A 12,098-nucleotide genomic window follows, 5' to 3' on the forward strand; every position below is an offset into this window, starting at 1 on the left:
TTCTTTAAGGAGAGAAAGTTAGCATGACCGAGTCTAGAATGCAATATCCAAGCTGGTACGTATTTTCTTGCTAAAAGACAAGTCGGTCTACCGTTTCTTAAAGGAGTTTTATATAACCGGTTTGCGGATTGGTTAACTCTCAAAAGTGGAGTTGTGTTTCTGTCAAACAATGTCAGATCCGACCCATCCATTATGACCTGACTCCCTTCTTCCATCATATATCCAAGAATAATAATATTGTTTTTTAGACTTGGAATGAAGTATACCTAATTAAGGAGTCTTTGGTTTCCATTTTTGCTATCAAATAAAATCAACCCTTTTCCCAAAATAGTGACGGTGAAACCATCCCAAAATTTCACGTGACCCGTAACGTGCTCATCTAGTTCACAAAACTTTAAGCAGTCTCCAGTCATATAATTGCTAGCACCGTTGTCGAGATACCATACCTCGATATCGACTCGACTTTCTCCCGATGCAAGAAGATTAACACAAATCTTCTCTCTTAGTGACACCTTTTTGTGTGCGTATTCTTATGAGGTTGACATCATTAAAATAGGCTCTTCTTCATTGGATTGAGTGAGGTTCGACTCCTCACCTCGATTTTTGTTTGGACACTCCAAAGCATAATGACCAAATTTTTCAAAAGTAAAACATTTGATTTTACTTTTATCCTTTCGAGAAGGATTCTGGTTATTCCGATTTGCATTCGACAAATGACTACCTCCTTGGCTAGGTCCATGACTTCAACCTCGTCCCCGACTTCGGTTACCATGTTCTCTTTGTCCTGTTGAAGTGTTTGACAGGTTTCTATCACCATTTTGCTTCGAACGAGATGCCCAATCAGCATGTGTAAGCAATAGAGAAGGTCCTCCTTCTTTTTCTTCATAACTTTGAAGTCTCTCTTTATGGGTCTTAAGATTACCCACAACTTCTTCCACCGTCGTATTCTTCAAATCTCCAAATTGATCGATAGATGATAAGATTTGTATAAATCGTATCGGTACGGGTCGCAGAAATTTCTTGTAACATCCCAATTTTCAAGACCAAAAATTTCATTTTTATACAAAAATTTGGAAAACATTTATAAGAAAACATCCTGAAGTCATAATATTTAATCAAACCACAATCACTTGTTTCAAAAACATAACATGAAAATAGTACTAATATTAGAGTACAATCCCAAGAAAGTCATAGTGTCGAAATCCTATGTGTGTGTGATACGAAGCTACTATGCCAGCTCCTTCCCCTTCATTGAAGAGGTACCTGTAACAAAACTGAAAACTGTAAGCACGAAGCTTAGTGAGTTCCCCCGTCATACCACATACCATATAATTATCATACCATCGGGCAAATCTAGGGTGCCCAACCTACCCTGTCTGGCGATTCTGGGGTGCTAACCTACCCTGTCCGACAATTCTAGGGTGCCGACCTACCCTGTCTGGCCATTCTGGGGTGCCGACCTACCCTTCAGGTTAACTCAACCGGCTATGGGGACTATTTCACCCCAACTACTAACACATAATCACATAGCATAAACATACTGTCATGCATATTTGGGATGCCTGACCTACCCTTCGCCCTTACGAACGTAACATGGGGAATATTTCTCCTACTACCTAACATCATATCATGCTAGTACATAATCATACAAATAGCACATACAAGATAATTATCACGAAGACAATCATCTTTACTATAACTCTTACTAGTGGGTCGACCTTGGTGCCTTCGACCCACTCCTAATGGAATGTAACTCACCTCAGTGTCGTGAGGTGTTTGAACTGTCCTCGTTGCTATGATCAACTCCTATCAATTCCTACACATAACAATCTTCCTTACTTACCATTTCATACTCTTAAAGCTTTTCAAGGGTCAACTCAGGTCAAAGTCAAAGTCAAGGTCAACACCTTGGTCAAAGTCCACTCCGGGTCAAAGTCAACATTTGGATGACTCGACTCGTCGGGTCAAAGTCATCATGCAAGATGGCACTCTAGTCTTGGACTAGCCGAGTTCTCCATAAACTCGTCGAGGTCTCTTCATGTAGTTGGGACTTAGTCTTGAACTCACCGAGTTTTATTCTTGAACTCGCCGAGTTGCATGATCTTCAAGTCCACAATGAACCCAACTAGTTGAGTCTTCTTCTAACTCAACACATTGTTCATTATCAAAAGAGGTTTGGGGAAACTGCGACCTGACTTGCCGAGTCGTATGAGCGACTCGGCGAGTCCCTCCATGTCCAAAATATTCAGTCGATTTCAGTAGGCCTTAATGCATCTAGAACATATATCTAACCTCCTAGGGGCCATATTACACGTAAAGTCACACACTTTATGTCTATGCATGGGTCTTCAAGCTTAAAAGACCCGAAAATGAGGTCCTCAAGGTGCATGGGACTCCCATGGCCATTTAGTTGGCACCTTTATTCTATGGGAATCCTCAATGGTTCGACATCTGAAGTTACACCCCCTTAGAACCACAAAACCCCGAAAATGGCTCTACTAAAGCTTAGAAAAGGTAGAAACTAGCCCTAACTAAAGATCTAAGACATAGATGGTCAAGGTCGAAGCTTTTTACCTTAAACAAGCTGGAAATGTGGCAAAACTTCTGGATCTACTAGCTTTCATTTGATCTTGCAAGTCTCTTCTTTATTCTCAAGTTTCTAACACACACAAAATGTCACAAAGAGCTCAAAATCACTTAAAAATCGATTAGTGTTTTGTGAGGATGGTTTGATGGTGCTGGTGGCTATAAAGAGGCCAGTTAAGGTGTTAAAATAGGGTGCCAACCCTTAAAATTAGGGTTTCAGCCAGACATGCCTACTCGCCGAGTCGAGGAATCTGACTCGTCGAGTAGGTCCTTGCACCCGCGTCCAAGTTTTGTCTCAACTCGACGAGTTGGCGCCTCCAACTCTCCGAGTCCCAGAGTAAAATGCAAAAATACATATTTAGAATACGTACTAGGAACCGAATGCTACACTTCTTCACAACCGTAATTTCTTCAATCTTTTCACCTAGAGATCAAATACTGGTTACGATAGTATTCAATCTAGTTGAAAAATCATCTTTGATTCGCTGTCTTTCATCCGGATCACCTCGAAGCCACTTCTCAGGATTTCAGCTTCAGCCTCCTTGACCCGATCGGCTCCCATGTGCATCATTTTAAGAGTGTTCCATACTTCTTTAGCTGTGTCCTTCTTAGTTAACATCAATAGAACGTCCACTGGAATTTCTTGATAAATAGGCGCAAGAGCCATTCGATCTTCATGCTCGTCCGTTTCTGCATTTTTAATTACATCCCATGCTCCTTGTGCTTGTAAAATTTCTTTCATTTTTATGGCCCACACCGCGTAGTTCATCTTCGTGAGCATTGGATAATGTAAATTAACACGACCATCTTTCTCGGTCCTTGAATACTTTCAACTTGAGGTTGAGAGGATGATGAGGTTGGTGTAGTCATTCTTGGTGTAACACATGTTTCATGTACTAAGTAATTTAGACGATTTTAAGGTTTGTGCATGGACTCAGCGAGTTGGATGCCCCAACTTGTCGAGTAGTGACCATCTCATGGACGCAGGGTTCGGGACCTACTCGACGCGTCAGAAGAGAGAAAACCATAATTTTTGGGTTTTCACCCTATATAATCTCCTCAAGGACATTGAGACTGACCTTCCATCGGCGTCCAAACCCTAAGAACGTGAGTGCTAAACCCTAATATCCATTATCTTTTATTTTGTGGGCTAGAGTGTCTTGTGAAACTTAAAAAGAAGGAGATAGTGAGAAGAAGAACAAGATCCAGCAAACCAAGCCCTCATTCTTGAACTTGACCATCTTATGGACTATGGTAAGTCTTATATATTCGATTTTTATCTAAGAATATGGCAAGAACTTGAGTTTACTCTTCATTTTGTATCATCCTTATTAATTGCATGCGTGGGGTTCATAAAGTTTGCAAGTTTATGGATCTCCAGGGAAAATAGTCCTAAGGTGGACTAGATCTAGCTTTTGATCAAGAAAGGATGCCATGCAAGAATTTTAGAGCATATTTCCCCCTTTCGGCTATTTTAACCTAAAGACATGCAATGGACTTGCATGTCCATAAATCCTCCATATCTAGAACGTTTTGAGGACTAGAAAATCCTCAGTAAAGGAGGGATTCCAGATCCCTAAACTTTTAGGAATGCATGGCAAGACTTTTAAGCATTCAAACCTTGGATAAAGACCATAGAGTATTTGGAGTGGTTATAGAGGGTAAAGTTGGAAACATTATCCCTCTGGACACCTTAGGGTTTCAGGTCTAAGACCTGGAGTCCCTGCATTCGGTGAATCATCATGATAAGAAAATAGGGAGTGGGACTCGATGAGTTGACCTATCAACTCGACGAGTTGGATTGGGCTTCCCTGTCTACTGAATATCAAGTGAACTTGTCGAGTTGATGCAACAATGCAACGAGTTGGCTAGGACTTGTTCAAGTTTTCTGGACTTGGTAGGAGCTCGTCAAGTTGCTAGATGCGTTCGACGAGTTAAGGGTCAACATGGATTGTTGACCTTGGTTGTTGACTTTGACTTTGACTAGGGTAGACGAGGTTTGACTTTTAGGGTAATTATGTCATTTTGGCAAGTTAATCTCATGATGCTTAGAGGAAGTTTAGTTGGGGCTGCGCGTTGGGACTTATTGGATCTTATCTGTTAAATAGCATTCGTGAGAGGTGAGTCTCCTCACCATGCCAATGGGTCGAAGGCACCAAGGCTGACCCATTTTATGTTTTGTGATACTCTAGTTGAAGTTATATTATGAGACATGGTAGCTGGTTACATGCTAGGATTGTATCCTAGTTGTATGCTTATATGAAAGACCATGGGAGAGCCCATGGCACCTCGATGTAGGACCATGTTGAAAGCCCATGGCATTCCTACTAAAGACCATGTGAACAGCTCTTGGCAACAGGATGTAAGACCATGTGGAGAGCCCATCGCTTTCATATAAAAGACCATGGGAGAGCCCAAGACACTTAGGTGCAAGACCATGTGGGGAGCGCATGGCATCCTGGAGTAAGACCCTGGGGACAAGCCCACAACATCCTTATATGTTACAAGCATGGCTTATGTGGTATATGTAGCTTTTATAGCTGATATGATATGTGTATATGTGGATTATGTGTGTAGTATTCTCTAGGGAGCTCACTTAGAACTAGCTTAGAGTTTGTGGTTTTGTTTCAGGTACCTCTGAGCTCGAGGGGAAGGGCAAGGCTTGATGGTGCGGCGTGCACTCTCTTAGATATTTTATGGGACACTCTGATGCTTTCAAATAAAATTGTAATTGATATGGGCTTTGAATACAATTGTATCTGTATTTTATGGTTTATGGAAATGTTTTTTGGTTAGTCAAATATGAAAATTTTCTTTTGAAAAATTGGTTCATTACATGTTGGTAACAGAGCCTTGGTTTGAGGGATTCGGGTACACCCTCGGGTGTTTCAGGACTCAAACAAAGGAAATGGTAAATATGTTTTTTTAAATGAAAGTTAGAACTTTTAAAGTATGGAAAAGAGGAAAGTGCAACATGTGCGATCAGTCGAGCCAAGGAAGTAGTTCCCCTTTTCCAAGACCTGCACCCGAACTAATCTTAGAATTAGAAGATCTAAGGAGGAACGGTGTGGGAAGATCCCCTCTATTGATATCATGATCATTATATTTTATGATATTGCAGTTTAGTATGGTGGTCACACGATTTGGAGGAGGAGGATCAGGATCCAGGTCAGGATCTGGGTCTGGGTCAGGCGATACTACTGAGCTCGTTGGCGAGAGGTTGTGTGAGCTCATCGCAGCTGCAGTTACGATGGGCTTCCATGACGCTACTCTGCTTATCTTTGGGACAGTCAAGGAGGGTATATTGGAGATCATGGAGGAGAGGCTTAGGGAATTCAGAGCCGAGATTGCTGCAGGATAGGTCAAGGCCCGAACTCCCTCGTTCTGTGAGTTCAAGGCGTGTAGGGCGCCGGAGTTCTTTGCGGTCAGGGACCCCATTGTATGCCAATGTTGGGTGGCGGATATAGAGAATGCCTAGCGCACGAGTTCTTGTATGGATGCGGTAAAGGTGGGCTTTGATTCATGTATGTGGAGAGACAGAGACCGTGATTGGTGGGCATAGGTGACTGCCCAAGTGGGAGCAGTCGGTGCGTCTGAGATGACTTAGGCCAAGTTTCATAAATGGTTTGATTTGGAGTTTGCACCACCGGTTAAGGTGCAACGGTGACTTGCGGCATGGAAGAATCGACAACATGAGCATCTCTAATCAAGGTCATGAGTGGAGAATCCACAGATATGCACATACATATTGCTGGCATGGAAGACCCAGCTGACTTTCAGCTCCGAGCATCCGCCACCACGTTCTCTTTCCCTAGGTGGTAAAGGATCTCATAGTCATAGTCCTTGAATACATCTAGCCACCTGTGATGTCTCATGTTCAGGTTCTATTGATCCGTGATGTGTCTCAGGCTGTTGTGATCTGTGTATAAGGTATAACAGATCCAATAGAGGTAATTTCTCCAAATCCTGAGAGCGAATACCACCGCTCCCAACTCCAGATCATCAGTAGGGTATCTCGTCTCATGCAGCATCAACTGCCATGATGCGTAAGCTATCACCCATCCTCTATGCATAAGGACCGACCCCAGTCTCGTGATGGATGCATCACAGAACACTACAAAATCCTCAACTTCCTCCGGGAGAGTAAAGACTGGAGCCTCGCATAGTCGCTGTCGGAGGGTCTCAAACGCCTTCCGCTACCTAGGGCCCTATCAGAAATCCACCCCCTTCCTCGTAAAACGAGTGAGGGGTAGTGCAATCTTGGAGAAATCCTGTATGAATCTCTGGTAGTACCCTGCCAATCCTAGAAAACTCCTGATTTCTGAAGGATATTTCGGAACCTCCCACTGCATAACCGTCTCGATTTTGGCCGGATCAACAAAAAGCCCCTGCTAGTTAACAAGATTTCCGAGGAAGTGAAGCTCTCGTAACCAATACTCACACTTCCAGAACTTAGCATAAAGTTTTTCCCACCTCAGAACTCCCAATATCTCCCGCAGACGCTCCTCATGTTGCTCTCGGGTCTTAGAATATACCATGATATCATTTATGAACACGACGACCGAGTGATCGAGCATCGGTCTACAGACTCGATTCATCAGGTCCATCAATACTGTTGGGGTGTTGGTGAGCCCAAACAGCATCACCAAAAACTCGTAGTGTCCATAACGAGTCTGAAACACGGTCTTATCCACTTGCTCCTCCCTAACTTTGAATTGATGGTCCCCAGACCTCAGGTCTATGTTAGAGAACCAAGATGCTCCCTGAAACTAATCACAGAGATCAGTTTCTCACCGTTAGCTTGTTCAACTCCGGGTAATTAATGTACATCCGGTGTTAACCATCCTTCTTCTTGACGAAAAGGATCAGTGCTCCCCATGGACAACTGCTCGGACGAATGAACTGCTTGTCCAGCAGTTCCTGCAGTTGTGATGACAACTCATGCATCTCTGGTGGCACCAATCGGTACGGCACCTTGGCGATAGGGGTCGCACCTGGTACCAGGTCAGTCCGAAACCTGACCTGCCTCTCCAGAGGTATCCCTGGTAACTCCTCCGGAAACACATCCGCAAACTCCCTGACCACTGGAACCTATGAAACATAAATATTATCTATGTCTTGCTTATCTACCACATACGCTATATAACCCGCTCACCCATGTTGAATATACTATCTAGCCCTGGTGGCTAAACAAAACCCTGATCCCACTCTAGTACCCTCTCCATAGACAATGAACTCTCCCCCACTAGGGGTTCGAACCACTACCCACTGACCCTCCTATTTGATCATGGTGTTGAATCGTCTAAGCCAGTCTATCCCCACCATCACACACAAATCCCCCATGGGTATTAGAATCAAGTCAATCGGGAAAGATACCCCGAAGATATCTAACTTACATCCCGGGTAGACCGAAGAAGGAGAAACCCCGTGTTCGTTGGCGATAAAGACTCGCAACAGACACTATAGCTCTCTTACTGGCACACTGAACTCCCTACTAAACGTCTGAGATACAAATGACTGACTCGCCCCCAAGTCAAACAAAACCAAAGAAGGTAGAGAGTTCATTAACAACATAATATTCAAAGGTATAAAAAGATAAGCGTATAACATATACAATCAATAAGATAAGGGATAGAAACACACCAGCAACCAAATCCATTGCTATCCTGGCGTCCTCTGTTGTGAGCTGGAAGGCGCGTCCCTGAGCCTTCAGGGGCTCTGCTCTACTCTGTCTCTCATCTGTGATCCTTAATTTTGCTGGTGCAGGAGCCTGCGTTGGCTTAGCGGTGAGCAATGGGCAGTTGGCCTTCACATGGTTAATCTGCTCACAATTGTAACATAACCCCACACTCAGAACTAGCGCGGGCTGGAAAAAATCCTTCATATAATGCCCCTCCTTGCCACACTTGTGGCACCCGCTACCCGATCGACAAACTCTAGAATGACCCTTTCTACAATTTCCACAAGTGCGGCCACGCTGACCTCCGGTCCTAGTATTAGCGGTCTTGGACCGCTTCGAAGCCGGTTGTGACTGTGTCGGGGCCTGCCTCTGCTCCCACAATTGTAACTCGATCTCCAGCTCATGCCACCTGGTGGCCTCCTATAAATCCAACAATGTGTCACATCGTTGGGTAGCAACAAATTGACGGGTGTCGGTCTTGAGCATGCTCAGATAACGTATCATCTGAGCCTTCTCAGAAGCAAAATCCGAGAAAATCATCGCCCTCTCTGTGAACATATGGGTGATCTCAGTCACGGTCTCACCATCAAGTCTCAACTCCAAAAACACCTGAGCGAACAGCTCCCAGTCGACCCATGGAATATAGCAAGAGCGGAGGATATCTTACCTACTGGTCAGTAGGACATGAACATGTAAAGAAACGTCCCCCCGCGTCAGACACCCATCTCATTGCTTTGATGGGGTCCTGAGTCCCATCAAAAGTAGTGGGCTTCATGTTATCGAGGTCCCGTGCTGAAAGCTCGGCCAGCTCCTCCCCCTGCCTCTGTTACAGCCGTTGTAGCTGCTATGGCAGTCGTCTCAGCAATGGCTGCATATCTGTCATCGAAATGCTCCATCATAGTGGTCTTAACAGACCAAAATATCTCCGGAATCTGAGCCCGGACAATCTCGACTACCTCCTCGTGGATGATCACCCTGACACGATCCTCGATCACTGTTAGCCCATCCTGGCCGATAATCTTAGGCTCTGTCGGAGCACCCTGATTGCCCTGCCCTTATCGCGATCCACATCCGGTTACAAAACGCCTCGTAACCACCATTCTGAAAATATACCAAAAAGATATCAGATAATCCATATTATTACAGGGAACCAACTCCAAACTAAACCCTAGGGGTTGTCACTTCCTTGCTACGTATATGGTCCTGTGTTTTCAGTAGTACGAGCCCATACTACCTTCCATACCTACCCATATTCATATCAAGTATCATCACAACACCCTAACACTATACATGTGCATGCTGGCCGCCCATTCCTCACTCCTAAAGGAAAGCTAACTATCTCATAACTGACCTACCAGCTCCACACAACCCACCCATGAAACTTCCACCAACCCTGCAACACTCGTGTAAGCTAGCCATACATAATGTTGGACCCTATAGACATTCAAATACCCGATTCTACCTTAAGCCCTTCATCAAACAAGAACATGAAATAAGGCCAAACCAAAATTTCTCAGGCTATAAGATCTTAATTATGTACAATTGTGATGCATAAACAAACAACTACAGTAATGATGTCAATTTAATGTAAGGTAAAGCCTAGGCTATCAGGCATCATGTAGTTAGAAAATTCTATTATGTAATTCCTGAAGATCCCTAGCCTCGTATTAGCATGTTGTTCTAACATATCACAATATCAAATAACCATATGGTATTTTGGGGTCTACTCACTGGCTCCAGTTGATCGTACTCACTGCATCCTCCTTTACTTATTTTTGAAAATTATTTTGAAATTTTTTTCCTTAGTTTCAGAATGGATTCACACAAGTGTTCCTCCAACTCACTCAAACCAAGGCTCTAATACCAACTTGTAACATCCACAAAAATCATGCGAAATTTAAACTTTTTCAAAACATTTCAAAACCATTAATTATTACAAAACTTGTTTTCAAAATAGTGTAATATCAGAGTCTCCCAGAAACAAGTCATAAGGATGAGGAGTTGTACGATCACGCCTTTGCCTTTCCGCGATCATCGGATCTACCTAAAACAACAATTGAAACTGTAAGCCCAATGCTTTTCGAGTGCAATTCATTGACTCGTTGAGTCCTTCCTAAACTTGAGAAATCATGAAATCCCAATTGACTCCTGGAGTTTCCTTGAAAGTTTCTGAGTTCATGCATGTCCAAATGTCGGGGAAACCCTAGCTGACTTGTCAAGTCACCCTACTAACTCGACGAGTCCATTCAGAAGTCCTTGCACGACAATCTTCATTGGACTCGCCGAGTTAGCCATGCAACTCGTTGAGTTCCTTCAGTTCTTTCTCCATTCAGATGCTTTTTAAGCCATTCCAAAGCTCCATATTGCAGAACAAGCTTCCCAAGGCATGTTTATCACGTAAAGTTACAAACTTTATGTGCATGCAAGACTCTAAAGGCTTAGAATGTTAAATACAAGCTTGTAATGTGGTTTAACTCACAAGAGAAGGTTCACACTTGCTAAAGCTAGAGACTTTATAGACATAGAGACCAAGGTAAGTTTAGATCTAAAGTTGCAACTTCAGATCCTAGCCTGTAGCCAAGATGGCTAACATAAATATTCTAGAAAAGCCCTAATCTTTAACATAATGAGATCTAGAAGGAAATAAGGTCAAGGTAACGACTTGTTACCTTCAAACTAATGTGAAGAAGCAGAAGAGTTAGATCCACTAGCTCCTCTTGCACTACTCCTCTTATACGTCAATTCTTCTCTTGGCAAATACCTTTTAAGTTTGAAAATCACACAAGAATGGAGCACACACACGAATTAGGGTTTCTTGACACACAAGGGGCTATAAGGGAGGCTAAGGGAGGCTAATGACCCTTTAAATAGGGTGCAAAATCTTGAAAATTAAGGTTTCATCCTCCATCCCCAACTCGTCGAGTCATGTCTTATACTCCGTGAGTTTGTCATTTAAAAACGTGGCCCCAAAAGTTTCTGCTCGACGAGTTAGGTCATCAAATCATCGAGTAGACCTTCCAATATGAAAATAAAGTTGGAAAAATTAATACCTGAGAGTCGGGCGTTACAGTACGATCCAGACACTGGAGGATATGCTGCCAGCTTGTGTTTTGGATTTTGGAGGGAGTTGGGATACATACCTCCAACTGGCTGAGTTTTCATACAATAACAGTTATCACGCCAGCATTGGTTGGGCCCAATTTGAGATGTTATATGAATGGAGGTCCAGAACCCTGATCTGTTGGGGGTGAGGTTGGACACCGAGTCATGGGGAGCACTGAAGTAGTGTTCAAGACCACCAGACTAATTCAGTAGGTGTGCGACTAGCTACGGGTCGCATAGAGCCGTTAGAAAAGTTCTGCTGACCGAAGGTGATCAGATGTCAAATTCAAGGTGGGGGACATTGTATTACTGAAAGTCTGACCATGGAAGGGGGTCATCAGATTTCAAAATAAGGGCAAGCTACGACTCCGATCTATCTGTCCGTTCAGGATTTCGGCCCGGGTGGGCAAAGTAGCATATCGATTAGACCAATCGGATGAGCTTAAGACAGATTCACTACACCTACCATATGTCGTAGCTTCAGAAATGTGTCACTGGTGAGTCTGTAGTCGTTTCTATGGACGACATTCAGGTGGATGAGAGCCTGAACTGCATCGAGAGGCCTGTTGCGATCCTAGATAGGAAGACCAATGATCTTCTATTCAAGGAAGTGAATCTAGTGAATGTCCAATGGCAACACCGCAATGGTTCCGAATGGACCTGGGAACTGGAGGATTAGTTGCGAGATCACTACCCATATATGTTTAGGGTAGCAGACTTCGAGGACGAA

The sequence above is a fragment of the Lactuca serriola genome, chromosome 9 (genome assembly GCF_051521515.1).
Source record: "Lactuca serriola cultivar US96UC23 chromosome 9, Lser_US96UC23_V15, whole genome shotgun sequence".
NCBI lineage: Eukaryota > Viridiplantae > Streptophyta > Magnoliopsida > Asterales > Asteraceae > Lactuca > Lactuca serriola.